The 24,892-nt window shown below is 40.5% G+C and overlaps 1 protein-coding gene across 10 annotated transcripts in view; it reads right to left on the bottom strand.

The window, feature by feature from the left end:
* anks1b (ankyrin repeat and sterile alpha motif domain containing 1B) overlaps positions 1 to 24,892 on the bottom strand; it is an 860,133-nt gene that overhangs the window by 788,356 nt on the left and 46,885 nt on the right. The window lies entirely within an intron of this gene.

Raw genomic sequence — 24,892 nt, 5'->3', positions numbered from 1 at the left:
AAGCTGCAAAATTAATTTTTTTTACTCAAGTTTTCAGACTGAGTTTTCAATACACAACAAGACACAATGGTTAGTGTGATGCTATTCCAGCTCGGAGCATTGGGGTTCGGAGTTCAATTCCAACATCATTCATTAGGGGTCGGTACGTCCTTCCTGTGGCATGCGTGGGTTTTCTCCAGATGGTCTGGTTTCCACCCCCAGTCCAAAGGGATACTGATTAATGGGTTAATTGGTCATTGTAAATTGACCTGTGATTAGGCTAGGGTTAAATCAGGAGAACGGAGCAACGCGGCTTGATGGGCGAAAAGGACTTATTCCACCTTGCAGCTCAATAAACTCTGACTTAGTGGCAAGGCTCTACCAACTGGTATGAACAATGCTACAAGATTGCTGCCAAGGAATTATCCATAAGAAAAATATTACAGATTCTGAAAATCTAAAACAAAACAAACAAAATGCCAGATATACTTAGCAAGGCAGTAGAGAGAGAAAAATAGTATTAACATTCTCAGATCTATAATTTTTCAAAGGGGTGGTGAAAGATAATTAACCCAAAGCATTAACTTTGCTTTTTTCTGCCTCTGCAGATGATTTCCGATCTGCTAAATACTTCCAGCATTTTCGGATTCGTTATTGCCAAGAAATCTTGAAAAAGAAAATAGAAAAATAACAAATAATAAAATACCTCAGAATATGTAACGCCTCTAGGTTCAAAGTAACCAGCAATTTGCAATTCCATTCTGCTCCTTTGATATCATCCACTCTTTCCAATGTTTTCCACCTTTATAGGGCTCATTATTACACCAGTGATAACTAACATAGACCACAGCATGTATCCTGTTGAAATACGATGCATAATTTTATACATACATTTTTCTTGTATTCAAATAAAATTAGAATAGTTGTATGACTGCTGTGTGGGAAAATAACAAAAAAAACATGAAAGGAATATCTGAAAGACTTGCAGCCCTAATGTGTGTGCTACAGCAGTAATCGGATAACTCTGAGCCAAACAAAATTCCTAAACCCTAGAAAAGCAAAGCATTTTAAAGAAAGCACACCCTTTTATCATTTTCTCAGAGCAATTATCCACATTGTACTAAACAGCAGGGTTGGAGTCTATTGGGATTCTCGTGACAAGTATCTGATGAATGTGTTACAGCTTTAGACCACAATTGGGCATTTACCATTCCTTCCAATTTAAATATGAATTGGTACCTTGCTCCAATAGAGTAGAGCAAACCAACATCTGCCTTTCTCCACCAGCTGCCTGATTTCCCCCTGTCGCAGGGTTTCGAGGCTCCCACTTAACATTACTGTAAGTCAGATCATAGAATATGTATTCGTTTTGCATAAAGAAATCCCTCAAATATTTTAACAAACATTTGATTGCTTAGGAAAAGTTAGTTTCTCTCAAATATTTTCAAGAATTCAACTAAAACAGACAGGAAGGCAAACATTTCAGCTTTATGCATCTCCAACAGGGGATCTCAGGAAGGTAACGTTCATCAAAGAGGAACCATCCACCCAGACCATACTCTTTTCTCAATGCTGTCATCAGGCAGGAGGTACAGAGCATGAAGACACACAACTCAAGATGCATCTATTGCTTCTGTCCCACTGCATCAAGTTCCTGAACCAACTAGATAAACCAAAAAATTACTTTGGACCAGATTTAATTAATTAATTCTCATTCTTTCTCATATTCTCTCTCTCTCTCTCTCACACTCACTCAATCACACACACAAACACCTACGTCAGGATGCTGTTCATCGACTATAGCTCAGCATTTAATACCATCATTTCCACAATCCAGCTCGAGAATTTACAGAACCTGGGCCTCTGTACCTTCCTCGACAATTGGATCGACTTCCTAACTGGAAGACCACAATCTGTGCAGATTGGTGATAACATCTCCTCCTCACTGACGATCAACACTGGTGCACCTCAGGGGTGTGTGCTGTGACTGTGTGGCTAGGCTTAGCTCAAATACCGTCTATAAATTTGCTGATGATACAACCATTGTTGGTAGAACCTCAGGTGGTGACAAGAGATATGCCAAATAGTAGAGTGATGTCGCAGCAACTAACTGGCACTCAACATCAATAAGACGAAAGAGATGATTGGGGACTTCAGGAAAGGCAAGACAAAGGAACACACACCAATCAGAGTGATCGGAAGTGGAGAGAGTGAGTACTTTCAAGTTCCTGGGTGTCAAGATCGCTGAAGACCTAACCTGGTCCCAATATATCAATGCAGTTATAAAGAAGGCAAGGCAGCGACTATACTTTATTAGGAGTTTGAAGAGGTTTGGTATGTCAACAAATACACTCAGAAACTTCTATAGATGTACCGTGGAGAGTATTCTGACCGGCTGCATCACTGTCTGATATGGGGGGGGGGGGGGGTGCTACTGCACAGGACTGAAAAGAAGCTGCAGAGGGTTGTAAATATAGTCGGCTCCATCTTGGGTACTAGCCAGCGAAGTACCCAGGACATATTCAAGGAGCAGTGTCTCAGAAAGGCAGCATCCATTATTAAGGACCTGCAGCACCCAGGGCATGCCCTTTTCTCACTGTTACCATCAGGTAGGAGGTACAGAAGCCTGAAAGCACACACTCAGTGATTCAGGAACAGCTTCTTCCCCTCTGCCATCCGATTCCTGAATGGACATTGAACCCTTGAACACTACCTCACTTTTTAAAATATATATTATTTGTTTTTTTGCACGATTTTTAATCTATTCAATATACGTATACTATAATTGATTACTTTTTATTTTTTTTCCTCCTATATTATGTATTGCATTGAACTGCTACTGCTAAGTTAACAAATTTCACAACACATGTCGGTGATAATAAACCTGATTCTGAACTTGCACTAATATTATTATGTATACTTTGCCATATAAGCTATGTGTAATTTATGTAATATAACTTTCTATTAACTTCTGTTTGTTAATGTTTTTGATGTAGAGTGCTGCTGATGCAAACAGCTAATTTTCATGGGGGGTATACGCCTTTGACAAAGGCCAATGGAAATTGAGCTTATAGTTGCTGTGTAACTAACAAAGGCGTTCTCAGGATCCTCCCTGCATCTCCACACAGATGAATCCCCATACATTCTTTGACAACGTATTCTATTTTGGAATATTTGCCAATAGTTATCTCTGCTTTTACCAATTATTATTCAAGTCAAGTCACTTTTTATTGTCATTTCAACCACAACTGCTGGTACAGTACACAGTAAAAACGAGACAACGTTTTTCAGGACCATGGAGCTACATGAAACAATACAAAAACTACACTAGACTACAGACCTACCCAGGACTGCATAAAGTGCACAAAACAGTGCAGGTATTACAATAAAGAATAAACAAGACAATAGCCACAGTATGGGGCAGTAGGTTGGTGTCAGTCCAGGCTCTGGGTATTGAGGAGTCTGATGGCTTGGGGGAAGAAACTGTTACATAGTCTGGTTGTGAGAGCCCGAGTGCTTCGGTGCCTTTTGCCAGATGGCAGGAGGGAGAAGAGTTTGTATGAGGGGTGCGTGGGGTCCTTCATAATGCTGCTTGCTTTACGGATGCATCGTCTGGTGTAAATGTCTGTAATGGCGGGAAGAGAGACCCCGATGATCTTCTCAGCTGACCTCACTATCCGCTGCAGGGTCTTGCGATCCGAGATGGTGCAATTTCCGAACCAGGCAGTGATGCAGCTGCTCAGGATGCTTTCAATACAACCTCTGTAGAATGTGGTGAGGATGGGGGGGGGGTGGGAGATGGACTTTTCTCAGCCTTTGCAGAAAGTAGAGAAGCTGCTGGGCTTTCTTTGCTATGGAACTGGTGTTGAAGGACCAGGTGAGATTCTCCGCCAGGTTAGTACCAAGAAATTTGGTGCTCTTAACGATCTCTATGGAGGAGTCGTCGATGTTCAGTGGAGAATGGTCGCTCCATGTCCACTTGAAGTCAATAAACATCCCTTTTGTTTTGTTCACATTCAGAGACAGGTTGTTGGCTCTGCCCAGTCCATTAGCTGCTGCACCTCCTCTCTGTATGCTGACTCATCGTTCTTGCCGATGAGACCAACTATGGTTGTGTCATCGGCGAACTTGATGATGTGGTTCGAGCTGTGTGTTGCAGCACAGTCGTGGGTCAGCATAGTAAACAGCAGTGGACTGAGCACACAGCCCTGGGGGGCCCCCGTGCTCAGTAAGATGGTGTTGGAGATACTGCTTCCAATCCGGACTGACTGAGGTCTCCCAGTCAGGAAGTCTAGGATCCAGTTGCAGAGGGAGATTTTCAGGCCCAGTAGGCTCAGCTTTCCAATCAGTTTCTGAGGAATGGAACCTAGACTTCTTGACGAATATTTGTCAGTCAGTAAGGATAGGCCTCAACACTTCCGCCACGATTATTCTCAACACTGATGCCCCATATGGCTCACCTTCAACCCCAAACTCTACCCCCTATACACTAATGACTGTGTGGCTGGATTCTGCTCTAGCTCTATCTACAGTAAGGTTTCCCAGCCTTTTTTTATGCCTGATCTACAGGTTTGCAGATGATAGTGGGCTGAATCTAAAAATAATGTTGTCAAAGTAAAGGAAGGAGACAGAGAGCTTAGTGATACGATGTCATGACAACAACATTTCCCTCAATGTCAGCAGAACAAAAGATCTAGTCATTGACTTCAGGAAGGGGAGGAGGGCTGTGTGCATGCTCCTTTTACTTCAATGGTGCTGAGCCAAGGGTTTTGAGAGTCTTAAATTCCTAGGAGTGAACATCATCAATAGCCTGTCTTAGTCCAACCACATTAGCAACACAGTCAAGAAAGTTCACCAGCCTCTCTAATTTCTCAGGAGGCTACAGGAATTTTGCATGCCCCCTTAGCCCTCATCAGTTTTAATTGATGCACCACAGAAAGCATCCTACTTATGCATCATCATAGCAACTGTTCCACACCTGATCACTAGAAACCATCAGCGCATCACAGAGACCACTAACATCCCCTCCATGGACTCTTGTCTACAGTTCCCACTGCCTCAGTAAAACAGCCAACAAAATCAAAGACCCCACCCAAACTGAGCACTCTCTCTACTCCCCACTCCCATCAAGCAGAAGATGCAAAAGTCTGAAAGTACATAACTGACACAAGGACATTTTCTATCCTCTTATAAGATCGAGTGTTTCGCTAGTATAAGGTGGATTCTTGACCTCCCAATCTACCTCGTTGTGACATTACACCTAATTGCTGACCTGCATTGCACTTCCTCTGTACTACACCACTTCATTCTGCACACTGTTACAGTTTGATTTCTATGGACAGTGTGCAAGATAAGCTTTTCACTGTACCTCAGTATGTGACAATAGTAAACCAATTTACCAATAATCATATTATCCTTGTCAAGATGCACAATAAAAAGTTGCATTTCTGAACCAGTTACTTCGCATTTTCTTCTGATGTTAGCAAAGTGCACTTCTGATGAGAGAATGTGCTACTTTGATATTTTATCAGCCATTTTGCAATAGGCAGCCCATTCTTACATATCCTTCACAACTTGCTGCTTAGAGAAGTGGCAACATTCTGAGAAAATTATATTTAAATTAAATAAATTACAAATACATGATAAACTTTGTAAGCAGCTACTGAAGGCCATTTAGCTCAACTCTATATTTGCTCTTGCTTGTTAAGATCTGGAAATACTCAAAACTAAAAAAAAAGTTGCATTTTAACTTATTTAAAGTCACTGAAAAATACAGCACAGAAACAGGCCCTTTGGCCCATCTAGTTCGAACCAAACCATTTAAACTGCCCACTCCCATCAACCTGCACTGAGACCATAGCCCTTCCATCCATGTACCTATCCAAACTTCTCTCGAACATTGAAATCGAGCTCGCATGCACCACTTGCGCTTTCTACTAATTCTCCTACTAATTTGCCATGGTATTTTAGGCTAAGATTTGACATATATAAGTTTATCATACAGATTCTCCCCAGCTAATGAATACCGAACATGTGAAGCCCGTATATACAGAAGAGTGCAAGGGGAGGGGGAGAGAATCAGTGGGATGGATCTGCTGACTGTTACAGAGCTCCAAGTATCTTCTGCCATGAGAGGACATAGTTTGTGACCTTACTTCCAACTTGCAAACTGTTCAAGTGCTTTGAACAGATCTGAAGAACAGAGCCCCGTTATAAACTGGGGAGGGCCTGTAGTAGCAATTGAGAAACTCTCACCCACCATGCCACCAACCTCTCATTCCATGCAAAGTGCTTAAGTTTATAACCCGCACAGATATGGCTCCATCCTAACAACCTCCTGCTCTGCCCCTCTACCCCAAGGTGTTTCAAACACCATTATGTTTTGCCATGCACTCCTGAGATACCATTTTTGTTTGATTGTTTTCTCTTTGATTGTTCCCGATGTTGGGGAAGTCCAGAACGAGGGGTCACAGTTTGAGGATAAAGGGGAAGCCTTTTGGGACCGAGATGAGGAAAAACTTCTTCACACAGAGAGTGGTGAATCTGTGGAATTCTCTGCCACAGGAAACAGTTGAGGCCAGTTCGTTGGCTATATTTAAGAGGGAGTTAGATATGACCCTTGTGGCTAAAGGGATCGGGGGGTATGGGGGGGAAGGCAGGTACAGGGTTCTGAGTTGGATGATCAGCCATGATCGTAATGAATGGCTGTGCAGGCTCGAAGGGCCGAATGGCCTACTCCTGCACCTATTTTCTATGTTTCTATGTTTCTTTCTCATAATGTACCTGCCTAATTTCAGGGAACCAAAGTTATAGCTGAACGTACTCCATTATGAGACATCAAGGCTCAGAACTGATCAACCACTAACATCAACACACAATTGAAGAACCTACTGGAAATTGTAGTCTGAAAATATACAAAAGTAAAGAATGACATTACACAAAACCCATCAATTATACACCAGCTACTAATTAACCATTCCACATTGTCACTCTTTTGGGAATTTGGCAGTTTCATAAACAAAGTACAATTGCCCAAATCCTTGTTACTGCGGAGGGCTTGGATAAATAAACTTTGCTGTGTACTTCAAATACCACTGCAACAGAATAACACAGTATGTATTTAGACAAAGAGCTAAAAATTACCTAAATATTCAAACACAATTGAAATAAGACTCAGTTTCCATAGGACAGAATTGAAGATATTTTGGAGGATGGATATGCTTACATCTCAAGTACGGAAGAGGTTAAGAGCAGGAAGAGAAAGGGAGCCAAAGTCACTGTTGTACAGCACGTTATTCATCACCAACACTATACCACTGGTGAGGTGGAAACTAGTTTCATACTAGACCACAGGTTTGAATAAAATGTTTTATCAATAATTGGATACTGATGAGCATGTGAATTAATTTAAAACCACAAAGCATTCACACACTGGAATAGCTATTTGTTAAGTTAAAGTTGTTGGAGGAAGACTTAACTCACAAGAGAAAAAAAGGCCAGCAGAAATAGAAACACAATGCTAAAATAAAATAAATAAGCAGTTCTACCTCCCTCCATTTCCACTGCCCTCCTCTCTCTCACACAAACTTAATCAAGTCTCGAAGACAAGAAAATTAACTCTAAACCATGGTGGCTGAACATTCAAATGTTGGGTGTTTTACAAAGGATAAGATTGGATAAATGAAAAAGGTTATTTTTATATTTTATCCACCTGAAACTATGCAGCAAATTTAACAGATACCAATGGAAGTCGCACTATAGTAACCAATTAGCTTCCTGATGAGAAGTTATCTATAGATGTTGAAATCCAATGGTTTTAAATACTTAATGATGTCAAAAGTTAGTATTTGCAATTTTTTTTTTTTGAGTGCACTACATAATTTATTTTTCCCTCTTCAATGCTGTAGAGACATTCTGTCTACAGAGAATAAGATGAAAACTCATATTATCACAGCATCCATATATACTGTATACACTCACACTTAGGTAGTGGAAAAATTTTCAAAGGGGTCCTTTTAGTGTAAAGTACTCTCAAAATTTTTCTAGTTTCAAATATAGAAATAAAAAGTAACTGAATTCCTTTTCCATTGAGACCTAGCATTTCAGATCCCTTCACACATCTGGAAATATTCCAGAGGTGTACTGTAGATTAGAGCAGGTCTGCACACAAAGCTTGAACACTAACCTAAAAAGACAATATCTGAAAGAACCTAGACCAATCCAAGTGCTTGAACATTATTGTTAGTAAAGAAGTCAAAACGCATACTTTTCCCTGGTCACCTGCTCCCCATCCACAACCAACCTCATAAAGCAAGCAACTGCCCCCAAAATCAGCATTTCTTTTTCTCCCCCATTCAGTTCAGAATGGCATTTTTTTAAACTTGCTCAGCAAAAAGAAAGTTAATCCCTGTCCTTTAAAAAATTCCATCAATAAGATCAACTTTGGACTTGGTAAATACAAATTAAGTCAAATTAACAAAGTCTTACACTAAACTACTATATTTCCTCATTAACCCTGACTTTGGAGAAACACACGTTCAGGATCTTTGCCATTTCTCTGCTCGATTTCACAAGGTGGTGGATTTCATTATTCAAACTGGTGTGATATTCAAACATGTGAGGAAAAACTAGCTTACTTTGCAGTCCACAAAGAAGTGGGTTTTGCAAAGAACATGATCCCCTCAGTCAAGATGGCTTGTTGACTTTCTCTTACTAAGACCATTAGTTGTTGTTTGAAACCTGCAGACCCTTCAATTACTATCTGGCTTCAGAGCCTCCATAGCAAATTTCTGTAAATCAAGAGAGCAAAATCTTCATTTTCTTTCATGCAATTGTCCACACCTTTATTTGTTTCCCCCCAGCTCCATTAATACACTTGCAGCTTTCTTCAATACCACCTTTGCATTAAACAGTGCATACCAGAGACAAAAAGATTATTCAAAAGTCTGTGTTTTATACAGCATTGTGCAAGCAAAATTTAAATTCTACGTGATCGCTATTTATTGTCAGCACTGAATTTTACTGTGTTAAAAAAAAGTACCCAAGTAACCTTCAGAGGTTTTGCATTGGTTTTTTAAGTGATTAATGCAAAAAGATGTCAGGCCTGAACATGCAGGGCCCTCCCAGTCTCCACCCAGCAAACAGGAGTCACTTGCCACTCTCTTCCAATTCATTACCGGCAGCCTATTTAAACCCAGCTCTTTTCCATAGTCTGTGTTCACCCATCGAACCAGCCGGCCTTAACCAGTTGTTTCTGGCCTTCAGTTACCTGGTGTGTTAAGTACCCGTTCTCTCTTGCATTGCGGACCCTTGTTGCTTCTTTTTTTTGCAGTTTATTAGAAAAATATCATTTATACTGCTCTACATTTGGGTCAAGTCTCCTCTACAATTCCTGACAGGATGAGTGAACCAGCCATTGGCCATGCAGAGTATGCTTGCCTAAAGAAAGTCGTCTGTCAGCATGAGCACACAATCCAGAAGCAGCAGGAATCCACTCACCAGCTGCTCACCACTCTTAACCAACTCTCCCTCTCGATACAAGAGCCCCACACCAGTCCACCTCCCTTGAAGCCCCAAATTCTGCTGCCCGAACACTTCACTGGATCCCCTATCTGATGATACAACTTCCTGTCCCAGTATGCCTTGCACTTCGAGCTCCAGCCATCTCTGTATTTTAAAGACCAAGCCAAGATTGCCTTTATCATCTCTCTCCTGACAGGGTGAAATCTGACCTGGGCTGCAGGTAAATGGGACAATTAAACTCCTACTTACAACAGGTATGAGGATTTCACTGCTGAGATGTGTCGGGTTTTTGACCATCCGGGAAGTGGAAGTAAGGTAGTGGATCGGATATTTCGCCTGCATCAAGGTTCACACTAGGTGCTGGACTACATCATGGAATTCAGGACCCTTGTGGTGGAGTGCAGATGGAATGCGAAAGCACTGCTGGCACATTATCATTTCGGCCACTCGGACAGCTTGAAAGATGAACTGTCTACCTGGGAGATGCCCACTGATCTCAAAGGCCTCATCACTCTGGCCCTCTTATAGAGCAATCTTCCAGAACCATTGGCCAGAACTCCAGTTTATTCCCAGAACCATTACAGGCTGCAGGACCCTCACCAGCAACACCTCCAGAGCCCATGCAGTTAGAGAGTTCCCTCAACCCCACCCCCCCCCCCCCACAAAAGTATGAGCATCTGTGATCAAACACCTTGTGTGCTTACTGTGGAGCAGCCAATCACCAATGCATCAAATGCTCACTGTGTCCAGGAAATCGCACGAACAGGTAGGGACAATGGGCCTCTTATCTGCTAAGCTCCCTTAGGCCCCTCAACCCAGCACCATAGCCCAACTCACTCACACTCCTCCTCAACAGCCCAATGGCTCTAAGTGCACAAGAGGCTTTGGAGGACTCTGGCACTGCAGGCAACAATCTGGATCAGCCTGTACGTACAGCCTGGACTCCCTACCGACCCTATCTCTTACTCCATCTGCATCACTGCCATAGATGGATATCCCTTTGGGACTGGGATGGTCCAAATATGCAAACGGCCTATGTACATGAGCACTGGCGAGCACTGCGAGTCCATTCAATTCCTCCTTATCGACTCACCCAACACTCCTCTTGTCTTTGGTTTCCCCGGCTCTCTACTCATGACTCTTACTTTGTCTGGTCATCCAATTCCCTACTGAGTTAGGGATGCACCTGCTGGGCCACCTGTCTGCAACCTCAGTTGACTTCACCCAGTAATCCATGGAGACGTAGAGAACCCAACTTGTTTCTAACTCATCACCTGCAGCCTATTCAAACCCAGCTCTCATCCACAGTCCTTATTCACCCATCGAATGAGTCAGCTTTAACCAGTTGCTCCTAGCCATTACCCTATTGCCTGTTGTGTTTAGAATTTGTTCTCTCTTGTTTCATGGCCCCTCATGGCTTGTTATTTTGCAGTTTATTAGTAAACTGTTAAATTATCTTCGCTGCTCTGTTTTTGGGTCAACTCTCCTCTACATTTTGTGACAAAAGATTCAAGTCCTGCCCAGGCCAAACCTCACAACAATCCAGCAGTTAATCAAACAAATAATTACTTAAACAAATAGAATTCTTAATTATATAAATGGGGATCAAAAGATGTGTGCCTCTAAACCAGGAGTAATAATTAATTGATGTTGCCTTTTGAAAATGGTTTGAGAACAATGGATTTTAAATGTACTGCCTTTTTTCAATCTGGTTGCCTGTAATAATTCTGCCAACGGCAGATCCTTTTGCAGTAGTCCACACACAGATGTTATAACAAAGAACTACAGGAACAGGAGGACTAAGTCATTCAGCTTTTCAAATAGTTTTCACCATTCCAATATTATAACAACAGTTAATCCATGCCTCAATCCTATATGAAAATTTTAAAAGAAAGGTATTGGAAATCTAAAAGGAAAATGCTAGTAGTTTTCAGCAGGTCAGGACAAATCTGTGGGATGGAAACAGAGTTAATACACTCAGTTGAAAACACTTCAGAGTTAACTATTTATCTTCCCACTGTTGTGTCCTAAGCTTGCATTTTCTGCTTTATTTAAGTTCCATTTGCCACAGTTGGCTCTACAACCCTGAAAAGCATAACCCAACAAGAAACTACTGATCACAGTCATGAACAATTTAGATTGAACCAGCAACTGTCCACTTTGTGGGAGATGGTTCTAAATTAAATTTCTCTTTATGTTAAAAATATCTGAGTACCTGTACTGGATATCCACACCAGAGGGAATATTTCATTCCACATAAGGAAACAAACACCTATTCAATTTGAATAGTAGCAGTAGTGTGATCACTCGAGTCAAGTGATCGCACTTTGATTTTCTCCAAAGAGGTTGTCCCGGGATGTTAGGGTGAATTCTCTTAATGGAGAACGCCTGTGTGTGACTTTGTTTAATGTGGAGGGGCTGATGCACGGGCAACCACCACATGATCCTTGACAGATCGAAGTCAGGATCCAGAGCATGGAATGCAAAATAACAGCGGACCTTCACTGCCATGGTGATGTGTCATCATCGGCTGCCAACTCCACCACTAAGGTCTTGGTTACATCACTTTTTGTCTGGAACTTTCCCCAAACGTGAGAGGTGACCCGACCAGGAGTTAAGCATCAACCTCTGAAGCTTAGGAACTCACGAACTTCTCCATCACAACAGGGTGACAATCCTTGGCGAGGCATCAATTTGAACACCTCACTGAGGTAAATAAATCTAAATTTATGCCTTCATTTTTTTTTAAACTTTTTTTTTCCCATTCCTGTGTTGTGTCCTAGACCTGGTCCATGCAAAATACAGATCTTGTGAATCCAGTCCAACTGAAAAGATCTGTCTAATGCTCTTTACAAGTAAATTACACTTGTACATTTGTATTCCAAAATATTTAACATTACGAACCAACATTCCGTTGATGTAGCTGTGCACGAGATTGGGCATAGATGAACACACAAATAATTTCACTCCTCTCCAATTGCTAATCAATTGCAAAAATATCCAATTTTAATTTACAAATTCAAATTCAGCGAGCACACAAATCAATTTCAAATAACCATTTTCCTATCCATTCGGTATCTGTATTTACAATTTTATATGAACATGCTTATGCAATTTCTCTGCTCCTTCAACCAAGTGCGTATGTGGGGAATTTTTCAGGTTTTGGTACAATTTCCTTGAGAACACATGTCATATCCTGGTGATGCATTTTTGGGTGGTTACTGAGAAATATTTAATTATTTTACCCAGTCGACTGCTTTCTTTTTCTGTTCGCATTTAAATTGTCTGTCACACAAAATAAAGGCAATTGCTCATGATGAAACACAGGAGTAATTAACAAAAGAGCACAATCTCTAGGGATGCTTGCTGCTATATGAGGTGCCCACAGACTGAATCCCAATTACAACTTACATTCAAACTGAAGATTCTACTAGCAAATAAAGACACCATAAATGAGTGGGGATCAGCTTTGCATAGCAAAATTCCCAATTAACCTCTTAACAAGTGACTATCCACAGCTAAGATGTCCACATATATTCACAATGGAAGGTGCAAAGGAGGAACTAACTTGACTAGACTCCCTTTTCAATTTGCAAGAAATAATATTGGTTGGTATGACCTATGGAAGGTCGTCATGAGATTAAAGAGGCAATTCAGCAAACAGCTGTGGCAGGGATTGCATGCCATGACTTCCAATGAGGTGAAACCTAACAACATTAATGAAAACGATACTTCTTTCCCCAATGCCTTTTATGCACACTTTGAAAGGAAGAACAACACTACGCCTGTGCAAATTCCCATAGCATCTGTTGACCTGTGACCTCTGCCTTGGAAGCCAGCGTCAGAAAGCCAACTTCAAGGAGATGAATCCTTGCATGGCATCAGGCCTGAGGGTGTACCTGGCTGGATACTGAAAACCTGTGCTGATCAACTAGCTAGAATCTTCAAAGACATCAACCTCTTACTGCTGCGGTCTGAGGTTCCCACCTGCTTCAAAAGGGCAGCAACCCACAAAGAGTAGAGTGAACTGCTTCAATAACCATCGACCAGCAGCACTCATATCTACCACAATCAAGTGCATCAAGCGGTTGGTTATGGCTAAAGCTAACTTGTGCCTGAGAAAGGACTTGGACCCATTGTAATTCACCCACTGCCACAATAGGTCTACAGCAGATACAATCTCACTGGCTCTCTGCTATGGAGAACCTAGACCACAGCAAAACATAGCTGTATGTTAGGCTACTTTTTATCAATTACCATTTGCATTCACTAACATCATCCCCTTGGTATTAATCACTGATCTCCTAAACCTAGGCTTCTATACTTCTCTCTGCAACTGGATCTTCAACTTCCTCATCAGGGGATCACAGTCAGTAAAAGATCAATGATAACTTTTTCTCCTTGCTGAACAATCAACACAGATGCACCTCAAGGATGCATGCTTAGTCAACTCGTGTCTGTGCAGCTAGCTGATTTATAAATTCATAAGTTGCCCCATTGCTGTTGGTAAACTCTCAGACGGCAATGGGGTGGTATAGGGGTGTGAGACAGATCATACTGTTGAGCGGTGTTGTAACAATAACTCATGCTCAACATCAGCAAAATCAAGGGAAGTGATTGTGGAGTTCTGAAAGGGGAAGTTGAGAGAACATGCACCAATCCTCAGAGGTGGAAAGGATAGGAAGCTTTTAGTTTCTGAGTGCCAACATCTCTAAGGATCTGTCCTGGGCCAAAGACACAGATGCAATCATGAAGGGTGCGTGCAGCTGGCTTTATTTCATTAGGAGTAGAGGAGATTTTGAATGCCACCAAAAGCTCTAGCAAACTTCCTTAGATGTATGGTGGAGGACATTCTGACGTTTGCATCACAGCCTTGTGTGGAGGCTCCAACGCCCAGAATTGGAGGAGGCTGCAGAGGGTTCTCAACTCATCCAGTTCCATCACAGGCACAAACCTCCCACCACTGAGAACACCTTCAAGAGGCATTCTCTCAAAAAGATGACATCCATCATTAAGGACTCTAACCATGTGTGATATACCTGCTTCTTGTTACTTCAAGTACAGGAGACTGAAGATCACACTCAGTGATTGAGGTACAGCTTCTTCCCCTCCACCTGAATGGTTCATAAACTCATGAACACTCCCTCATTATCCTTTTTACTTGGACTATTTGCCTTAGCATTGCGTTGTGGCAAAACAATAAATTTCACATCATATAACAGTGATAATAAACCTGATTCTGAACTCACTTAAAGCAGACCTGTACTTGCTCTTATCTGATTTCCTTCATCCACTCCGCACTTCAGAACAGATCAAGGCTCTTGACCAAAGCAATTCAAGCTTAATGAATTTACTTGTAGTTCATTTAAAACAGTCTTGAGGAATAGTTACATATAATCCAAACTGACGTCCAAATTTGCAATAATATAATTCATCTCACCCTCTGATAATTGCTAAGCAACACTCTAGTCTACGTACAAGGGAGATGAGAAGGCACTCCTCTCCCAGTTTCACCCCTCCTACAACAACTTGCCTAAGTCACAGAGTGCCCAAAAAACTCGTGTTTACTGTGTGGTTTATCAATCAGAAAACACAATAACTCAATAGTATACAGACCTTGAATGGTACAGTGGATCCACTCAGCTGGGACAGATCGGGACCTGTACCTTTTGGCCCAGATAAGCAGATGCCCCAATGAGATGCTTCATGGAACTAATTAAAGTGGTGCAAAAATGACAAAGTACTGTTTACAAGCAAGCTAAACGGTCTTGGCCCGAAACGTTGACTTTACTCTTTTCCATAGATGCTGCCTAGCCTGCTGAGTTCCTCCATTTTGTGTGTGTTGCTTAAAATACCATTTAACTGAGTAACAAATTATGTATTTAGTACGTATTTCATTTAAACACTAACTATGCTACTACAACACAATAAAACTATGTATTAGATTCTCAGTTATCAATGGAGGAATTCATCCAGTGTACACTGCCGTGTTCTTTTCATTAACTGTAAATGAACAAAATCAGCAGAGACACATAGTGCAAATAATGCCCTGCCTTCATACAATTCAAGGTTTTTATCATCCAAATCTTCATTTTCATTGCAACATCCAAGATGATTGTTGATACCTCCAAATCCTTCGTCATTCCTAACTTGTTGAAGTAGTGACATTATTTCAGTTTCATAGCTGGCCATTTTTGGCATCTCCAAACCTGAATGCTTGTAACCACAGCAAGCAAAATAATTCTAAGTCATCTTACTACTTATTTCTCACCAACTATCACAAACCAACATCATTGCCTTTTGAACACGAACACATGTAACTGATGCTGTTTTAAATTGTTTGCTCTAAGCATGGAGTAATGTCTAATGGCCACACAAGTTCCCACGACTAACGCTAATTGGAAACTGCTTGGCAACAATCTCCTGTCTCAATTAAGCAGCATAGTATCCCAAATAAACAAAGCGAATCTCGGCTATTTTCTTGATTACTTTTTGCTCTAAAAGTTGTCCCAAGTAAGCAGCAGTCCTGATTAACCAATGGCCCAATTAACCAGAATCCACTGTATTTGCTTTCAAAATAAGGGAATACGTACCTGATGATAAAAGCCAGTTGGAACTATATTTTTATAATCTAGAAGATTTTCTGTAATCCACCTTAAATCAGTGGTTTTGTTACATCATAAATACTAACAATCTTATTGGTGTAACCAAGCATGTAATATAATCAACTGTCAAAAACAGAATTGAATCAGATAAGAGCAACGCACTTCTGTCTACACCTCAGCTGAAAAATATCCAAGCTCATGACCTGGCGGATCAGCGAGGGATTACTGTACTCTCAGAAGTGCTGTCTTCTGATTGAGACATTAATTAAGACTCCATCTACATTCTAGTGTGGACATGAAAGTTCCCGTGGTACGACTTTGAGAAACAATGGTATTGTCAGAGAAGGCAGCAGTTAGCATTCCAGCTTCACAACTCCAATGACCCAGAGTTTGCATGGCCTTGTTGTGTCTTTGTGGGTTCCTGCCCAGTGTTGCTGGATTAATTACTGAATGCAAGTTTCTCCTCAGTCCAGGTCAGCGGCAAAGGATCAAAGAGAATGTTACTGGATGTGAGGGAGAATAATTTGTGAGACCAGCGTGGAAATAAGAAGGGGGCATCAGGACTGATGGGATTGCTCTGTTGGGAGCTGGCACAGATTGAATAGATTTCTTCTGCATTACAATAAGAATTTAGAACATAGAGCACTGAACAGAACAACACAGGTTCAGGCCCACCTGCCCTCAACGTTGCACTGACACTTTTAGTATCTTGGCCAATGCTTATCCTTCAATCAGAATCATTATCTTCTGAAGTGGCCCTGAGCAATCTGAGTGAGGAAATTGGCTGCTTTGCTTCCTACTTTTGAAAACACCTGCACTTCCTAAGTATTAATGTGCTAATTGCAACAGGGATCTTGCACATTTACTTTTAAATACATTTTGACATGAACAAAAACAGCTTACGTATTTCAGCTCAGAAAACTACACCTATTATAAAGATGTGCATCACTTTATGATGGGGGGGGCACACATGGCTTGTGATCTGCAGACAGTTAGCTTGGACAATAATTGTAAAAGTACACTCACATTAATGTCCTTATGTCTGAGAGTAGCTTGGATAAAAGGATTGATGGAGAGGAAATACAGCCCAGAGTCCTGCTCTGAATTACTGTCTAGTGCCACACATTGAATTGAAAATAAACATGCACATGAATGCATCTGGATCAGCAGTGAAACGGCATACCACTGAAATGAACTAAATACTACTGGATTCCTGGTTTGATGTTTGCATTCCGATCTGTTCACTCACTTTTTGACATCTGTGCAATTAGTTCTTTTTTCACACATTGGGTGTTTGCTGTTTTCTTGAACGGGTTCCATGGTGTTTCTTTGTTTCGTGGCCACCTGCAGGAGGACGATTCTCAGAGTTGTATTCTGTATATATACTTTGACGATAAATGTATTTTGAATGTTTAAATCTTGAACAGATGCAAGATTTAGTCACGTTGCATTGAATCTTACAACATATAATAGAAAATCCTGGGAGCAGCTCATGCACAATCAGCAGAGAGTTTCTTGGAGTTATGAATATTGTTTGAAATTACTTCAGTGAGAGAACTAAAACTATAATATATGATCTGCTAATCATGTTCCTGAAACACTACCTGCTGAACAGAACCTACTCCCATTTCATTAAGCAGTGCAGCACTATGAGGATCATGTTCTTTGATTTCTCAAGTGCCTTCAATACCATATAGCCCTCAATGTTGGGGGAAAAGCTCCATTCAATGCAGGTTGGCACTTCCATTGTATGCTGGATAATGGACTACCTGACTGGCAGGCCACAGTTTGTGTGGCTTCAGAGCTGTGTGTCAGATATGGCTACTAGCAGCACTGTGGCCCCATGAGGGACTGTATTGGCTCCTTTCCTGTTTACTCTGTATACCTCAGACTTTAGATGCAACGGTGAGTCATGTCATTTGCAGAAATTCTCTGATAACTCAGCAATAGTTGGATGTATAAAGAGAGGATGGGAGTATGAATACAGGGCCCTGATGGAGGACTTTGTCAAATGGTACAAGCTGAATCATTTGTAGCTCAACATCAGTAAAACAAAGGAGATGGTGATGGACTTTAGGAAGACTAAGCCTGCACTTCTCCCTGTTACTATTGACGGCAAGGACGTGGATTTGGTGAGGACCTACAAGTACTTGTGGATGCACCTGGATGACAGACTTGAACAGAGCACCAACACAGAGGCGGTGTATAAAAAAGGGCCAGAGTCACCTCTACCTCCTAAGGAGACCGAGGTCCCTTGGAGTATGCTGGGCTCTCACCAGTCTATTGTCACCAGTACAACTTTCTATGCAGTGGTGTGCTGGGGCAATTGCATCAATGTGGGTGATACCAACAGGCTCAATAAACTGATTAGAAAGCCTGGCTCTGTTATAGGAGTCAAACTGGACACACTGGAGGCTGTGGTAGAACAAATTCCCCATGGAAAATCCTAGAAATTCTGGACAATCTTTCTCACCCTCTGCATGCCACCTTGGCTGAACTTTTAGTTATAGACTAAGACAACTGCACTGCTCCAAAGAGCACTATGAAGTCATTCTTACCCTCGGCAATTAGGCTCTGCAATGAGTCAACCTATAGCCAGGGAAATGATGACCCTCTCCTGTTAGACTGTTTTAGGTAACTTATTTTTATTGTTTCTTACTTCCAAATATTTGTATATCTGTCCTACTGTGACACTGTAATTTCCTTTGGGATCAATAAAGTATCTATCTATCTATCTAAATACAACACTCCGAGTCATTTAGAGAAAATATAAAAGTGCATTTTTCAAAAAAGTAGCTGCTCACATTTTAATTTCACAAAGTATCACTCACACAGACAACTGTAAAATATGGGAGGATAGCTGAGGCAGAAGAGGAAATTCAAGTAATTCAAAACCTATCATTCCTTGAAGAGAACTCTTTCAAAATGTGGTCAGTGCCAGTCAGAGCCATGCCCACGTCCAGGCAGATCGCTGGTGCTCAGATCCAGCATGTGTTGAATCCTGAGCTTTATGTCCCTAAAGATTCTGATCCAGCACTGAGTGAAGCCTGGTGGTTCTACACTTGAGTGCAATCAAAGGGACCCTGCTTCAACACTGTACAGGCTCCGTGGACCTCTTGTACATCAATTACATACAAATATAAATATTACTGTGAAGAAAGCACGAGAGTGCCTCTACTTCCTCAGGAGTCTGCAGAGGTTCGGCATGTCATCAAAAACTTTGGCAAACTTCGATAGATGTGTGTTGGCTGCATTACGGTCTGGCATAGGAAGACCAGTGTCTTTGAGTCGAAACTCCTACAAAAGTTACTGGATTCCGCCCAGTACATCACAGGTAAAACCCTCCCAACCGCTGAGCGCATCTACAAAAAATATTGCCGTAGAAAAGCAGCATCCATAATCAAAGATCCTCACCACCCAGGCCATGCTCTTTTCTCGCTGCTGCCATCAAGTAGAAGGTACAAGAGCCTCAGGACTCGCACCATAAGGTTCAAGAACAGTTACTACCTCTCAACCATCAGCCTCCTTGAACAAAAGGGGATTTCAACACTCATTTCAGGACTCTGTTATATTGTTATTTCATGCTCATTATTTATTGCTATTTATTTATATCTACATTTGCACAGTTTGCTTACCATTAATAATTCCTGATGTTTACAGTTGCTGCTCTATAGATTGGCTAAGAATGCCTGCAGAAAATGAATCTCAGGGTCGTATGTGGTGATATGTATGTACTCTGATAATAAATTTTATTTTAAACCTTTCAATTTTAGGGGAACCTACGCCCACAGTCTCTGTTGGTTTTTACTGTACTTGGTAGCCAGTCTTAATTTAAGGGCAAAGTAAAGAAAATTCATGATCAGTGTGTTCTCGTACAATGATCAGAATTGTATGGGGAGACAGTTGTAAAACTAGCAGGGTTTTCCATTAATTGGTTGTCTGTCTTTGATATATTGCACAAGAGAGGAAAAATAGGATAAATCCAGATCTAAAAATAAGGTTATTTCACTTTAATCATTTTGGTTTCAATATGCCCCAATCTATTGGGGCAGATTTTGCTTCCATATTACAACACAGGGAATTTAAGTTGCCATTGTTAATCTGAACTTTATTTCCCATGGATTTAACTCGCAACAAAAAATATTAATATAGGTTAGCAATAAAAACGCAGAAAATAGAATGGGTGAAAATTCTAAAAGGTATTACCTGCAAACCCCAATTACTAATTGGATATATTTCGAATTTTCTACTTTTGGTACGTATAGCTTTAAGGTTTAGACAATGAAGTACATTCTTCCCTCCCACATGATCTCAGATTGCATCATTCCAAAATTGTCTACAATCATTTGAACACCACTGGTGAAGTAAAATTGGCCCCTGATTTTACAGCCATTTATATGCCATTATCAGTAATAATGAATCTTTATACCTTTTAAACTTACCATTATCTAATAACTTGAGAAATAAAGTTAAAGACCCCACTTCAGACAATAATGCTGCACCCTACTGGACAAAATTTAAGATAGATTCAAGTCAAAGGCACAATGATTGTCATTCCCACAGGGCCCCACAATCAAAAACATTCTGTTTTCATCTTACATTTGTCCTAAAGCTTTTCTGACACATTAGATTTTTTAAATTATTTTTGATTTGTGCCTCAAGATGAATCATAAAAGGGCAACTTAAACACTGAGCAACCCATTCCAAGTGACATACGTGCATTCAAAATAACCTTCCAAAATAAAACAGGCTTGTCATTGACTTTAGCAATGGATAGTTTTCCAAATACTCTGACAGGACAAATAATCATCATGTGTATTTTTAAGCACATTTAACTACCGCCAAAGATAGCAAAAGAGAAATCATTCAGGGACAGAAACATGTACTTTTTTTTTTAAATACATGAATGCTTCCATGGAAATTCAATATAACGATCAGTGATATTAACTAAGATCTAAACATCACACAATTGAAAAACTGTTAGATTCAATATACATTTTATGGAAAGAATTGAAAAATTAATTCCAAACTGCAATATTTATAATGCTGAAGTTGCAATGTGGTGTGCAGAAATGTACTGATTTGACTTTTGTATCTACTGTTATAGGTTGCTGATTCTAACACCCAGCTTTATTGAAAATAACCAGTTCACCTCCTTTTGCATCTTAGATCAATTACTACTCCTTTCAATATAGATGACCTATCTATACATCAACATATTCGCTGAGACTTGAACCCAGCTTTATGTTCGTTCCGTCTATTCTGATGATGCTTGGATCCCAGATCAATGAAAAGTTGAATTACAAATATAAATAAATACAGTCAAGGCATTAACATTCATCTACACTAATAATTTGCATTAATGGTCAACCTATCACTGTAAAACTGCTATATTCCAGTTCTGGATAATATATGATGCTAATCCAAAACAAAACTACTTCTCCCAACCAGAAATGCCACAAATATCATGAGCTATCATATGTGTCCAAAAGCAAAGGAACTACTTGCCATTAAATGCATTAAGTTAATCTCTATCTATCCATATGCAAGTGTTATTTGAATGGATAGAGCGGAGAAACTCTTCCTAATTTCACAATTCTTATGCATAGTATATTACTCTATGATTTGATTTTCAGTTTCCCATCACAATTTTCCACTTTGTCATTATGAGCAAACTTCTAACCTGGTCACTAATTCCAGATCATTGAAAATACTACCAACTGTGTGAGACCTTGATCCCAACGCCTCCATTAGTCATTTTCTTCCATTCCACCCGGCTTATTTCCAATTTTGGTAATTCTGTTATTTTCATCCCCACTTAATATCTTCCAGAAGTCTCAATAAATGGTATCAATTTGTACTTACAAAATCTTCCATACTTCAGAAACTTGCTCCCTCTAAATTACCATATTGGCTTTCCCTTATTATTCCTTATCTGTCTGAATCTCCAGGACTCCATTGAAGACAATGTAATATTTCATTATTAGGATAGAACTTACCTCAAATGTCTGAATCGTCTTTCAATTACCTTCGCAGAGAGTGACAGCATCATGCCTTTGGTGCTTCCCAAACTTCAGTGCTTCTGAGTCAATTTCAAGATTTTTAGCATTGCCTTGGTACATCACCAAAGACTCTCCACACTCCTGCTAATTCCTGTGGTGCAGAGCATTCTGGTGCTCACCGCACACACTGGTATGGAGGCTCCAATGCACTGGATCGTGAGAAGCTGCCAAGAGTTATAGATTTGGCTAGTTCCATCATTAGTTCCATAACCCTCCTTACTGTCGAGGACTTTATCAAGAGGTAACACCTCAAGAAGGGGGCATCCATCATTGAAGCCCCTCACCATCCAGGACATGGCCTCTTCACGTTACTATCATCCGAGAGGAGGTACAGGAGCCTGAAGACCCATATTCAATGTTTTAATAGCAGCTTCTTCCCCTCCACCATCAGATTTCTGAATGGCCCATGAACCCAAGCTCATTATTCATCTTTTGCAATATTTATTTGTTTTTGTAACTTAAAGTAATTTTTAGTATCTTGTATTGTGTTGCTGCCACAAACAACATATTTCATGGCCTTCATCAGTGACAATAGGCCCGATTCTGAGCCTCCAAGTCTCCTTCCTCATCCTAATGATCTCCTTCAGACCTCAGGCCGTTCACACATTCTTTATTCTTTGAACAGATACCCGTAGCCTACCCTGACAAAATCAGTTCCCGTTTGACAACCATTTCTTCAAGCTCTTACCTTCTTAAACCATACTACATTCAGACGTCCACGGTAATATTTTGGAGAGCACTGTAGAAATCCCACCTAGCACACTAGCTAAAATGCTAAAATGGTCCGATTTTGGCAGTTTACTTGCAAACGTTTTGTCACCAGAGGAGGAGACACCATCAGGGTGCTGTTGATTGTGGTGTCTCCTCCGAACTCCGAACGTGGAGGACACACCACAATCAACAGTGCCCTGCCGATGTCTCCTCATATGGTGATGAAATGTTTGCAAATGAATTGCCAAAGTCAGAGAACAACTCAACCCAACCATTAACCACCCAAGCTACATATTTTCCAAATTATTTCCAGTGCTGAAGTTCATCTAGCCATTGTTCCAGTTCTATTTGTGGGTCAATCCTCAACAGCACTTGGCTCTCATTTTTCCTAAATTACTGTAGTGAGGAATTTTAGTTCATCTGGAGGGATATGCCAATACCAGCAAGGCCAGAATTTATTACCATCCCTATGGTTCAAGATGGGAGGAGGGGTCTCTACCAAAGGTAGTGTAGGGCAATCCTTCCCTACCATTAGCCCACAGGTCACCCTTGGACAAAGAGTAGCACCTTATGACACGGCACATAAATGAACCAGCGATTGCTCAAGAAGGTAGTTCAGAACCAATGGAGTACTCTTATAGGAGTACTTAAAAGTAACAACATTTTGATGCCCTGAAGTTTTAAAAGGTGGTATATATAAATATCTTTATAAATTTATGACGCAAAATACTGACAATTCATTCCCACCCCACCACCCCCAACAACTGTCACTACCGGACCACAGAGTTCCTCCAGCAGATTGTTCACTTGTCCAGATTCCAGCATCTGAAGTCTCCTGTGCCTTGCTTTCTGAAAATATTTTAATTACTTTGCATTCTTTTTGAGGGAGGAGAAAAGGTAAGCAAAAATGTGCCTTGTTAACTTCTAAACAATAACACATGAAATCATAAAAGCCTGCCAGTAAATTTAATGTTTGCAAATGCAACTTTTGCAACTGTGTAAAGACAATAGTGGCAATACTTCTTGTCTTTTTCCACAAATACACTTTTAAATGCAAGATACTGCAAACTAAAATATCATGAGTAAGATATATAATATGAAGCATATCAAATTCTTGCTGAACATATACATGAGTTACTCTATCCCTCCCCCTCCTGTCTTCTCCTATCATTTTGGATCTCCCCCTCCCCCTCCAACTTTCTTATCCCTTACTCTCTCTTCCTTCAGTTAGTCCTGACGAAGGGTCTCGGCCTGAAACGTCGACTGCACCTCTTCCTACAGATGCTGCTTGGCCTGCTGCGTTCACCAGCAACTTTGATGTGTGTTGCATGAGTTACTCTATTTGATTCCCTCCAAAGCTTGCACAATTACTCTTTATATTCGGTACAACTATACAATTTTCACATGTTCTTTGCATTTTCAAACCAGAAAATTGATATCACTAAAGGCAGGTCAACTCTATTCTACTAGTTGCACAACTCTACAAGATAAAAGGAAAAAATATAAACAAAAAAGATTTATACAATTATGGCTGTTTTCCAAATCATTAATTTGTTCTTGGCAGCAGCAGAGACACTAATTCTCAGTAAAACATCTAGGATCTCCTGAATTTATTTACTTACAAGCAACAATTAGCTCTTTTTTTCTTTCCTGACAACATCAATTATTCTTGTTCACAATTCTATAAATACCTGCAATCCACTCCCTCCTTAGGTAACTATTTTCAAGTCTGTGCCAAAGCATTTTTTGCAAGCATTGAAAAAGCCATTGGAACTGATCATGTTTCATCTAATCACAGCTTAGTTATCAATAGCAGAACTCTCCTTTATTTCTCCCTTTGTTGCCTTTAAACTCAGCACAATGACGTATTGTAATGTCTATTTTGGGTCCTGCAATTAAAGATCAGCTAATTCTCTGCAGATCAAAAGCTGAATGAAGCCAAATTCAGTACGACACTGAATGGGGTTCAGCATTAAGTGAAAAAGGCACCTTACGTATCATGTTTGCCAAACG

This window comes from Mobula birostris, chromosome 23 (genome assembly GCF_030028105.1).
Source record: "Mobula birostris isolate sMobBir1 chromosome 23, sMobBir1.hap1, whole genome shotgun sequence".
Taxonomy (NCBI): Eukaryota; Metazoa; Chordata; class Chondrichthyes; order Myliobatiformes; family Myliobatidae; genus Mobula; species Mobula birostris.
The sequence above is the reverse complement of the archived record's forward strand: the minus strand, read 5'-3'. Positions and strand labels throughout refer to the sequence as shown.